This window comes from Topomyia yanbarensis, chromosome 3 (assembly GCF_030247195.1).
Source record: "Topomyia yanbarensis strain Yona2022 chromosome 3, ASM3024719v1, whole genome shotgun sequence".
Lineage (NCBI taxonomy): Eukaryota > Metazoa > Arthropoda > Insecta > Diptera > Culicidae > Topomyia > Topomyia yanbarensis.
In genome coordinates, this window is record NC_080672.1 from 33,268,408 (window position 1) to 33,280,599 (window position 12,192).

The following is a 12,192-nucleotide window of genomic DNA, read 5'->3' on the forward strand; positions in this document are numbered from 1 at the left end:
AATCCTATCCAATCCTATCCAATCCTATCCAATCCTATCCAATCCTATCCAATCCTATCCAATCCTATCCAATCCTATCCAATCCTATCCAATCCTATCCAATCCTATCCAATCCTATCCAATCCTATCCAATCCTATCCAATCCTATCCAATCCTATCCAATCCTATCCAATCCTATCCAATCCTATCCAATCCTATCCAATCCTATCCAATCCTATCCAATCCTATCCAATCCTATCCAATCCTATCCAATCCTATCCAATCCTATCCAATCCTATCCAATCCTATCCAATCCTATCCAATCCTATCCAATCCTATCCAATCCTATCCAATCCTATCCAATCCTATCCAATCCTATCCAATCCTATCCAATCCTATCCAATCCTATCCAATCCTATCCAATCCTATCCAATCCTATCCAATCCTATCCAATTCTATCCAATCTCATCCCATCCTATCCAATCTTATCCAATCCTACCAAATGCTATCCAATCCTTTTTCCTTCTAGACAGAAATTAACCAAACAATGCATATCTTCTCTCTAATCTCTGCATGCCCATGTTGTTTGTTGCTATAACATTTGATTAAGCCAAGATTTTCTCACAAAAACAAGTAAAACAAATAAATGTGGCTATTGCTTTTCATTTGAGTATTAACAGTTACAAAGATCAGCTCTAAAATTGAAATTATTGCAATTAGTCTGATTTGATTCCGATGAAGCAGTGCTGCCAGGGACAATTTATGCTGACGACAGAAAATGAATTTTTCATATATCTTCGTTATATTGCAATATTATTAAAAACTAATAAAACTTATCAATTTAGACTGTCTTTGGTAACGTAATTGGACTATTGTAAATATTCTAGGAGAATTGTATGGAGCATTGGAAGGTAAAAAAGGAAAGCATCTATCTTTATGAAAAAAGGCTTTTCGTGTCTCTTGACTCCACCGTTCCGCTACGAGGCCTAACACCGACGCCAGAGAGCTGGCTGCACAATCTGGACTAGATATCGACCCATAAACTCTTAGACCGAGGACCAACGGCATTACTTTCCTTCCGAAGGAAGGTGTGACCGCAGATTTTTTCGCCATTTTCGGCTGGGATTGAACCCAGACCAACTGGGGTGAGTGGCGGTAACGCTTACCATTCAACCACCCGCGCCGTGACTATCTCTCAACAGAACTTCTATTTTCTCACTTTTACTTATAACATTTTGTACAGTTTTTGAAACCATCAAACAGATATGGCAGCAGTGAGACACGAAAACGCGAAATAAATTAATAAACACCTGGTAGTCGTCAAATAGTATAACATATATATTACATACAACGTAAATAAACAAAAAGTAGTTCTATTTTTTAAACAAAACTTCAATAGTTTTAACTAAAACTACAATGTAATAGAAATGTTGCTAAAACAGCGGAAACATGATTTTTTCAGTTAAATCACGCGAGAAGAAGCTTATCCGATGTCCAACTTTTCCGAGATACGGTGAGTCGCAAAATGCTCCGTCTCCACAAATAGCGTGAGAATAATTTTCCCGATAAAACGTATCTAATTTCTTCCTTCTCACCAGAGGCTGAGAGCGCAAAAAGGATACCGTGCTAAACTCATTCGCTCATTCTCCGGCGGATTTATTTATCCGGAGAAATAATGCGTTGTATTTATCAGGAGAAGTTGTGTGAGTACTAATAACTTTTCGTGTGAAAATATGAGTTTTTATTGTCGAATTGGCTAATTTTCCGGACACATTTACTCATATAAGTGATAAATGCAATGCCTGGGTTAAATATAATGTAATGACTGTAGAAGGTACATACAAGAACGGAAATATATACATACATGCGGAGTTCAAAGCTTCCCTAACCATGATTCATATCAACAAATTGTTACCAAAAACACGCGCTAGGAAGCTCTGCAGATTATTATCAGATACAGTGATGAATGTGTGATGGATAACGATACAATCGTCAAAACTGACCTCCAACAAACATAAGAACAGAAATTTTATACCCGAAATGAAGTGGACGATCATTTCATAAAGTAGAAAAGATCAAAATTTGCATACAAATTCCTTATTTAGCAGATTGCCATCTGTACATGTGGAAAGCGAAAAAAAATTCAATGGTGAAATTTCGAAACGAAATGTCTTCAAAAACAATTATCGCCATGAATTCGTATTCACCCCTTTTTCAGTTCTATCCGATATATGACACGGCTCAAACTATTTGAGCCCTTGCAATTGAAACCGGAGAATCGAGCCACCCTAATAGACAGTCATCATATCTTGCATCTAATTGGTCATTAAATATAGAGCACAATCTTAGTCCAGTATAAAGATTGGATGGCGTCAAACAAGGCTAACAAGGTCACGATCACTCTGATACGATTGACGGAGATATAATTTACTCTTTATTTGAAAGTAAGAACTTCAATTAACGTTCATTTGAATCTCTGAGTGGTAAACCGGAACAACTGTATCGCGACCATTTGGATAGAGAATAGCGTTTCCCTTTTTTCTTTGAAAGGGAACACTATTTCTTATGCAACACGTAGGGCATGAATTATTCAAAACAGTCGTTTAAGGAATCCGTTGGCAATCACGGTATCAATTTTCTGATTTATATCAGAAACGTAAAGATACATTCAACTAAGCTTTGAGACTTGTTCCTAGCATTGTAATAATCGTCAAACATGTTTCCATTGTTTATGCTAGGTGTTAACGCATCCAAATTTAATACTAGAAAATGCAACTATTTTTGATCAAATAGTGTAAAAGTAAACCATTTAATTCACCACAACATAATACCTAAAATCAAAATTTATATGACGTTTCAATCAATCAAGATAAAATATGCAACGGAAGAGATGGCAGACGCAATTTGACGTAACTATCATTTTATCATCATCATCATCAGTCGAATCTAGACCATAACTACGTAAAACACGTATCAAAGTACAAAACCACAAAACCGCTACCGATATGTCTGCTGGAAAAGTGGCACGCAGGAAACTTCAATTAGAAATATTATCCGTCACCACAAAGGATGGGCTGTACATGTGCTAAAATTAAAAATAGAGCCATTCGTTAGACGTTGCCCGTAGTTTTGCATTATCTTCTGCTAGATACGTATTTCTGTAGTTCTCCTTTAGCTTCTCTCTGCGATAGAAGAACATGACATCTCTTTGCACTGACCACCCTAAACCGTGTCATTCGTGCCGAGAGCATAAACCGACACTTATTCGTCCCAGCCAGCAGTGTCTCTACATTTGATTAGCTCGGGATAAGATAAGTGACCCCACTAGCAGAACCAGCCATCAGCGATGTCGCGACCGACGGACGGATCGGTAGAGTGCAAGCACAGGCAGGCAGGCACACGGGAGCATCGGTGAAGCGTGACTAGAATTTGTTATCGGAATTATCTTGGCAGTCAGCGTTACTCGGCTGCTTTTTTTAGCCCTCGTCTCTCGAACGGAGCGCTTCGTGCCTGACCGGGTATTGTTTGTTCCAGCAAGCAAGTGCAGGCATCGTAGCGAGAAATTGAATTGAACTTTGAACCAACAATCTAATGGACGTTCCGGCACTAATCTATCCCAGCTAATGGAAATAGATCGACCGAGTAAATAGCTTCGTTGATTCCGTTGTACTTCCGATGTAATTACGGCTTAATATACACTAAACGACACCGACTGTAACCACCGAACCGGAGGTCCACTATGGTGGGGTGGGAAATCCCCAAAACGGTGCGTCGCATGACTATGCAAAACTTGTATCCCATCAGCCGGGTATCAGATTTGAGGTGGGGGTCAGGAAAGAGGTGAATTAATGTTAACATTGAACAAGGCTGCAAATCTTTTTACGCTTTGCTAATGATGATTTTTTAAATACAATATTTGACGTAATGGTGGCTGAAGTTTGCTGAAGCTACAAATAAACAATTCAGTAACGTAAGAATGAAACATTCTTATTGGAACTTCCTTTCAGTGTTATTGACTCAATTTCATCCTATCCCATTTAAGTTATAGTCTTTTAAATATTAGTTAACATGAATCATTGCTTTTGAATAGAATAGAGATTTGAACTGTTGTTCGTGGTTTTGCGCATTCTTTCTTAAAGCAAGAAAGTAATCGCTACTCATAAAAGATCTACGAAAACTGCCGTCGAAAAACCGTTGGAACATGTATCAAAATCCGCTACGGAATGCAGTACCACGACTTTGCCTTTTTCCCTTGAGTGATATCCAGTTATGTCTTCATTTGTATTCACATTACATATTTCAACATATGTCAATACTAGTTTCTACTGACCACCCGACTTTAAATAACACCCATATTTACGAGGTCTTTCACTGTTCTGTGGTAAGCGGAAGGAACCATCTTTAATTTCAAAATGGCAGTAACCATCAATTTGTGATTTCTACTGACCAACCTCTTTCAAAAAGCACCCATATTGATGGTGGTTTTCACAACTTAATGGTACCGGGAAGTGGCCATCTTGGATTCCCCAACAGCGTTAGTCATTCGTTTCCGATGTCTACTGACCACCCCATTTCAAATGACACCCATATTGATGATGAATTTTACTGTTTTGTGGTAGGCGGAAATAACCACCTTGGATTTCAAAACGGTGTTAACTATAAATTTTCTTGTTTACAGACCACCTTTTCTCAAATAATTTTGATAATGATCCTCTCCATTTTCTGGTAACTGGAAGTCGCCAGCTTAACTTTCAAAGTGGCATAATTCCCTTATGTACTGGCCATCCTTTTGAATGGCAGCTATATTGATGTTGGGTTCCACTGTTTTGTAGTAACCAGAAGCCACCATTTTGGATTTCAAAATAGCGTTAATCATGAATTTCTGGTTCTACTGACCACCCTCTTTCAAATTATACCCATATTGATGATGATTGTCAATATTTTGTAAGGTGCAAAGCGCCATCTTGCGTTTCAAAACGACTAATCAATCCGTATCCGTTTCCTACTGATCACCCCTTTTTAAATGACACCCATGCTGATGACAGTTTTCACTGTTTTGTGGATATCGGAAGCCACCATTTTGGATTTCAGAATGGCGTTAATCATAAATTCACCCCTGATCACCACTTTTAAAACACCCATTTTGATGTTTTTCTACTTTCTTGTAACCGGATGTCGCCAGGTTTGATTTCAAAATGGCGTTAATCATAAATTTTCGATATCCCTTGATCAACCGGAAGTCAAAATTGCGTTAATCAACAATTCTCTATGTCTACCGACCACCTGCTTTCAAAAGACACCCATATTGATGATGGGTCTCTCTATTTTCTGCTAAACGGAAGTCGACATCTTGTATTTCAAAATGACGTTAATCGTCGAATTCCGATGTCTACTGACAACCCGCTTTCAAATGACACCCATATTGACGATGGATTTTACTGTTTTGTGGCAATCGGAAGTCGCCCTCTTGGATTTCAAAATGGCCTTAATCATCAATTTCCGATGTCTATTGACCAAACGCTTTCAAATGACACCCATATTGATGATGGTTCTCTCTATTTTCTAGTTTCAGAAAGCCGCCACCTTGGATTTCAAAATGGCGTTAGTCATTGATTTCCAATATCTACTGACCACCCCCTTTCAAATGACTTCCATATTAATGATGGTTTTCTTTGTTTCGTGGTATCCGGAAGCCGCCATCTTGGCCTTCACGGTGGCGTCAATAAAGAATTTTTGTTGGCCACATACTTATACTGATCCAATATCTCACGATTTCTAAGGCGTCGAAAAATATACTGGAATTCAATATTCTCTGTGTCGTTATTTTCCTTATCCCTAACCTTACCACTGCCCCAGTCCTTTTCACCAGGAAATGATGAAAAAACGGCAAGGCTCAAATCTCCGATCAACAGGGGGAACGTGCCATTTGACCTAGTCACCACTGATTCCTGATTCATGAAGTGCAGTATTTTTCCATGTTTTATTGGGGACTGTATGGACTACTTGTTCCATCATCGTAACGTATCGTTTCTCTCGAAGGATATGTTTTCACGAGCAACTTAAACATGCAACCAGTCGTAAAATTTTAGTCACTCTTCGGGCCTATTAATGTTTTCGACCTTCAGCTGTTTTCAGCCATGGTAATACTACGAAAAGCGCATATATCATTTCCACGGCTATCATATAGCTCTCAGTTTTGACACAAATTTTGACGTTTCTCAATTTTCGTATGTTTTCACTAGGTATAGGTACACATGTTGCGCCAAAATTTGCATGCCAAATAGCTAGATTTTAGTTGGCAAAAACAATTCATTATAGCAAATGCATTATCGTATATATGGACCCACCCCATCTAATGTCTTGCTTTAGGTGAGACCATCAACTCTTTTCACTTAATCGATTTATGGATTGTGCTACATGCGTTGGTACAATTTGGATCTTTTGCCATACACACAATCTGGTACAATTCCTACTCCATATAGTTTATTTACCATAAAATTTTACATTTCAGCCAAAACTTTCCATTTCACAATTGTAAATTAGGTAAAATACAAATAGGATTGATTTCGTATGTTCATCTATTGCATAAAATATATATGAAATGGAAGGTTGGAATTGGACCAGGGTTAGGATAAATCGGAACTTTGATATACTTTTGCGCAAGTGTGCTTATACATAATATGGAATAAGATCGAAATTTGTCAGGCTCTGAGGTAAAAAAGGTAATTACTTGCAAATCGGTTGACTCGTTTCAGTTCAATTGCTCATAAACCCTTACTAGATCCGAATTGGGCCAGTTCCCCCTATATGATGAAACCTGTCAGGGTCATGTCGAAAATAACCAAATTTTACTCATATTCACCGCAGAGGGTAATTTTTTTACAAAGCATAATACTCGTCACTGTTTTGCTTCGTTCTTGTTTTACAGTAAATTTTATTTGTTTTCGTGTATGTAAGCGATTTAATAAAACGTACAGTGGTCCCGAATGTAAATTTTGCAGGAATTTTAACTTTTTGCTAAAACTAAACGACTTACCCGAGCAAATACTCATAGGTTCAAACACCACATAGCCCCTTGAAAAGGCCTTAAACATGGTCCGTGCCAAAATTCACAACCATCAAGACACCATAAAATGGTCTCAATAACCCATAAATACACCAACATATGGTATTTTATATGGGATCTACCGAACCATGTTGATGGTGTTTTCATGGGTTGAACCCATTTCAAAGGCCCATGTCAAACCCCATGAGCATGGGGGTATTATGGGCTTTTCATTTGCTCGGGTAGTCTTACAATATATTTAGGAGAGCTGCTGTACTTGGCAAGGCCCTTCTTTCCGTTTAAACAGAAGCTAGGGTGGTTCTAATTTTAGCAAAATTTAAACTTTTTGACAGTTCGAAATAGAGCTTGACTGCCTCCGATGAATTTGTAGAGAAACACATTAAAAACAAATTTATTAAAGACACACAAGCTCTACATTTTATATTTTCCATTGCACGAGAATTCCAAATGTTAGGGTGTTCCTTAAAATAACGGTTTTATTTCTATAACTTTAGCAGTGTTTATTTCACACTAAAGTTCCCTTTAGTAAACTTGACCATTATTTTAGGACGCATATTTTGTTTTTATACACCAACTACTAATGTTTTTTTCGTTTTAAAGTTATGAGAACTTTTACATTAACAATATAACTTTTTTTGCTGCCATATGAAATATCGAAATGGGAAATACGATATGATTTTATATGTTGCAATATTAACTCAAAAAGTAGTCAATTTTTAGTAACTAGTATGTGTAATTTTCTAACGAAAGAAGCTTAAGATTCAATATATTAAGACAAACTGTTCTCCTTCAAAATATCTGAAAGTATTTTTAAAGTCATGTTAATGAAAAATCAAAACTGCAAAAGTTATATGAACAAAACCATTTTTTAAGAAGCGCCCTATTTTTTAGGTAAATTTCCTGTAAAATGAAAAATACAAGACATAGAGTTCCATTGCCTTCGGCAAAGTTTCTTAAAATTTGATTTTCTTCGTTTTTTTTGGAGGACTGTGAAACTCTGTCCACCATTAAAACCATTAAAAAGTTATTTTTTGATTTTTATAAATTTACTATTTGAAATAATAGAAAAATCTAAACATTCATGAAAAACCAAATTTTTAATATAACTTTTGCATGTTTCATTTTTTATAACATATCCTTTAGAAGTTTTCCCGAATTTTCGAAGAAGAACGTTTTCTTCTAATAAATCAAAGCTCTAACTTCTATTATTCAAAAGATACAAGTACATAATTTGTGAAATTTAAAAAAAACTCATTCGCTATTTTTCACTCGATTATTCCTCGAATCACGAACTCATATATAGTTGAAAAATAATTACCTTTTGTTTGCCCCAATGAGTGATATTGGTTTTACACAGAACTACATTTTTGGCGAAAAAGTGTTCATAACTTTTCAGCGATAATTGTTAGATATGTGGTGTCATGATACAAATTGTTCGCTTTAAAACAATCTTAAAGTTGTCTGCAGACTACATCAGTTTTAAATCAATACCGCAAAAGTTATTTGAATAAAACAGTTTTTCTAAGAAACACTACAAAAACCTAACCTTTGATTCTGAATTTAATGAAAAATTAAAAGTATACCAGATAGAGTTTACATGTTTTCAGTAAGCTTTTCTAAAATTTATCGTTCTACCACTTCACTGAAGGTCGTTTGGCACTAGCTAGAATGATTAAAAAGTTAAAATTTGGATCTGTTTTAACAAAAAGAAGGGCCTCACAAACTACGAAAACTTTTGCAAAAACTTAATAAGGCAAGATTGTTTAGTTTAAGAAAAAGGTCTTCCTGCTAAATTGGTATTCTAGACCACTGTGCATTGTTGTGAATGGTCACCGATTCTACTCCTGTAAACAAAAATGCAGGCTGAATTCACTACTCAAGGCGATAAGGCTAATCCGTCGAAAAATACCGGTTCGCAGTTCGAGCACTCGTGTACGAGAGCTTGGCTCATTGGGACAGTCAACCGCAAAGCAGCGCTGTCGCTTTCTGGGCTAAAAGTGAAGGATCCAAAGCACTGACCGTTCTCGCTGTGGAGGATTAGTCGAACGAACCAAGCTTCATTATAGCAAAAATTTAGAACGAAGAGGGGTGGATAAATGTTGTGACAGATTGTTCTATATGTGTTTCAGCAGTAATCGCTATCCGACGACGATGATTGTCTTATATTGTGACTGTGTACTTTACTTTCCTGGCCATATCATTATACTAAAGATTAACAAACACATTTCCGCAACTTAAACTATAATACACATTTACTACTTGTAAGATTTAGTTAAAACAAGTAAAACAGACAAGTCGAAAATTTTCTTCACTACTAAAGTTAGGTATTGTGCTCTTTGTGTAAAAAATAGTTCAATCCGATCTTCTCTATCTTCTCATTCCATGTCGAATATTTTTATATATAAGAAAATATTGTAATATTCATTTAGTCACAAACCAAAAATGAAAAAGGGAAAAACGTTTCCTATTTAGTGCTACTAATAGAAATTCAGTAAAGCCTAGTGGAGGTGGACTTCAAGTTGAAATAAATTGTACCATATAAATATAAAACTGTCCGATATCAGCGAGGCCGTCCTCAGTACAATTACCGCCGCTAACAAATTACCATTAGCGGATAATGGAAACTCGTGTTTATCGCGTGATGGATGAGTGATTGACCAATTATTCAAAATCAATCAGCCATAACATCAGTATATCAACAACAAACAACTCACGATAAAAATCGCATTTCCAGTTTCTAAAACAAAATATCGGGTCCAAACAACCCTAATAGTTAATCACTCACACACACACACAAATCGCCCAAAATCTTACCTCTTCGAGTAGATACCACTAATCAGCTACACGAAAAACACGGACACCACAAACCGAAGCTTACGATCGCTGCCAACATTCACTGAAATTGATCCGTACTGCTTGCACATGTCGGCGCGGCGGTCGGTCACCGAATATCTCGAACCACGGGAAGAAGATTGAACGAGCTTTGCGTGAGAAGCTTTTGCCTTTTTGTCGCGTGACGCACCGGCGGTGAGATGTTATCGCTGTCGTCATCAACCTCCGCGCGAGGCCAGCCGTTTTTTTTTTTTCAATCTGCGGAACCGTGTTGAACTTATCCCGTCGAAATCTGAAGAGCAAGAATGGGAAAAAAAGAAGGAAACACTATAAACATCGTCGTCGGTGATGTTGATGTAACACAGGTGATACCAATCATTAAACTAATGGCAGGCCAGACGAAATACGTCTCAAAAAAGGGTCGAAAGGTTTACGGGGAAAGAAATGTTGACCAATTCGTCGTCGTACGCGGAAAATGTTAATTGCCGTTATGACACAGACAAATGAATGTGAGATTTATGGGGAATGATGCATAAAGAAATAGAATAAGGTAAAGGAGAATAGATAATGGCGAATAAGGAGTGACGAATTAAAAATGAATAAGAGAGAATAAATTAATTAACATGAAATAGGAAAAATGTAGAATGTAAAATAGAGGACGGAGAAAGGAAAATGAGGATAGAAAATTGAGAAGGCATAATGGAGAGTGAAGATTGAACAATTGAGAATGAAGGCTTGAAAATGATGACTTGAGAATAGAGAATGTAGAATCGAAAGTGAAAAATGGAGAATGCTGAATGGATAATGAACTTGCTTTCAATGCATTAGGCAAATGAGCTCGATTAGTGTTCAAGCTGGAAACAAACTTGGAAACAGAACAAAGGTGACATCATTCTGTGTGTTTTTTTTTATTCATTTCGTTTATTTGATAGGCACGAATGCGTTAGCTTGGCGGTGCCAAATTCTTTTGTTTTTACATTTTGGATATTTTAAAACTAGGAGGTTACAATGTTGGAATATTTTTTTTTTTTAAAGAAAAATTTTACAGCTATCTTAAGACTAGAAATAAGATTCTATATACAAGAGAGGGGACAAAAGATTTTTTTTATGAAAAAATTTTAAAACAAGGAATTCAATAGTAATAATTTTTTAGGAAATATTTACAGTTACCTTAAAACTAACAATATAGTTTGGTACACAAAAGGGGGAACAAATATTTATGAGAAAATTCGCAGGTGTTTTAAGACTAGGGATACAATTCTATTTACAAGATGGGGGACAATAGTTTTAACAAAGAGGTAAAATTACAACTATCTTAAAACTAGGAATACGGAATACAAATTAGAACTTTTTTAGCGGAGACTTATGGTTGGTCAAGATATTCAGAGGGGGGCTGTAGAAGCAGTTGTATCAAGAACAGGGGAGAGAAAGCGTAGATGGTGACCGGGAGAGAAGAGCAAAACTTGCAACTTTCGGGTAAACGGGAGATCAGCGAAAGATTACCGCCTCAGTCTAGTAGGTCGGATTGGCGGATGGTATTCTTCGGACCCGCGGGGAATCCTTCAAAAGTCATCGGACCTTGAGTCGCTCTCGCTTCAGTTTCCGTAGTGGTAAGTGCGACGGCGGTTACATAGTTGCAGTCTGGAGCTGATCGGTCCCACAAGGCAGGAGAAACCTTCTAAAATGAGAAATAAAAAGAGAGGGGCTAAATTGGGATATTTGTCGTTTTTATGAAAGTATAAATAAGGGACATGTCTACTTCGGGCCCGAAGGGAATCCTTTAACTGAGACCTGGCGTCCAAGTACCCGGCGCATACCCAGACAACGTGCTCGATGTCGTGATAGCCCTCGTCACAAGCGCACAGACTACTCTCCGCAAGCCCAATAGGCCGCAAATGCGCATCCAAGGTGTAGTGGTTGGACATAAGTCGGGACATTACACGAATAAAATCCCGACCCACATCCATCCCCCTGAACCAAGGCTTCGTTGATACCTATAGTAAGTATAAATAAGGGACATGTCTACTTCGGGCCCGAAGGGAATCCTTTAACTGAGACCTGGCGTCCAAGTACCCGGCGCATACCCAGACAACGTGCTCGATGTCGTGATAGCCCTCGTCACAAGCGCACAGACTACTCTCCGCAAGCCCAATAGGCCGCAAATGCGCATCCAAGGTGTAGTGGTTGGACATAAGTCGGGACATTACACGAATAAAATCCCGACCCACATCCATCCCCCTGAACCAAGGCTTCGTTGATACCTTTGGGATAACGGAATGTAGCCATCGTCCAAGTTCACCATTGCTCCACGAGGT

The 12,192-nt window shown here is 37.6% G+C and overlaps 1 protein-coding gene across 1 annotated transcript in view; it reads right to left on the bottom strand.

The window, feature by feature from the left end:
* Positions 1 to 12,192, bottom strand: part of LOC131694300 (diacylglycerol lipase-beta-like) — a 91,977-nt gene that overhangs the window by 40,706 nt on the left and 39,079 nt on the right. Inside the window, exon 3 of the mRNA XM_058982925.1 lies at positions 9,860 to 10,169. The gene's annotated coding sequence lies outside the window, so the exon portion shown is untranslated. The remainder of the gene's footprint in view (positions 1 to 9,859; positions 10,170 to 12,192) is intronic.